Raw genomic sequence first — 385 nt, 5'->3', positions numbered from 1 at the left:
AGGAAAAAATCTGTAAAAAATACAAACACATGGAGGCTAAACAATACACTACTTAATAACCAAGAGATCACTGAAGAAATCAAAGAGGAAATAAAAAAACACCTAGAAACAAATGACAATGAAAACACGACAACCCAAAACCTATGGATGCAGCAAAAGCAGTCCTAAGAGGGAAGTTTATAGCAATACAATCAATCCTACCTTAAGAAACAAGAAACATCTCAAATAAACAACCTAACCTTACACCTAAAGCAACTGGAGAAAGGAGAACAAAAAACCCCAAAGTTAGCAGAAGGAAAGAAATCATAAAGATCAGATCAGAAATAAAAGAAAAAGAAATGAAGGAAACTATAGCAAAGATCAATAAAACTAAAAGCTGGTTCTT

At 32.7% G+C, this 385-nt stretch overlaps 1 protein-coding gene across 1 annotated transcript in view; it reads right to left on the bottom strand.

Annotated features, from left to right (window-relative positions):
• MED13L (mediator complex subunit 13L) overlaps nt 1-385 on the bottom strand; it is a 265,530-nt gene that overhangs the window by 208,203 nt on the left and 56,942 nt on the right.

The sequence above is a fragment of the Physeter macrocephalus genome, chromosome 19 (genome assembly GCF_002837175.3).
Source record: "Physeter macrocephalus isolate SW-GA chromosome 19, ASM283717v5, whole genome shotgun sequence".
Lineage (NCBI taxonomy): Eukaryota > Metazoa > Chordata > Mammalia > Artiodactyla > Physeteridae > Physeter > Physeter macrocephalus.
The sequence above is the reverse complement of the archived record's forward strand: the minus strand, read 5'-3'. Positions and strand labels throughout refer to the sequence as shown.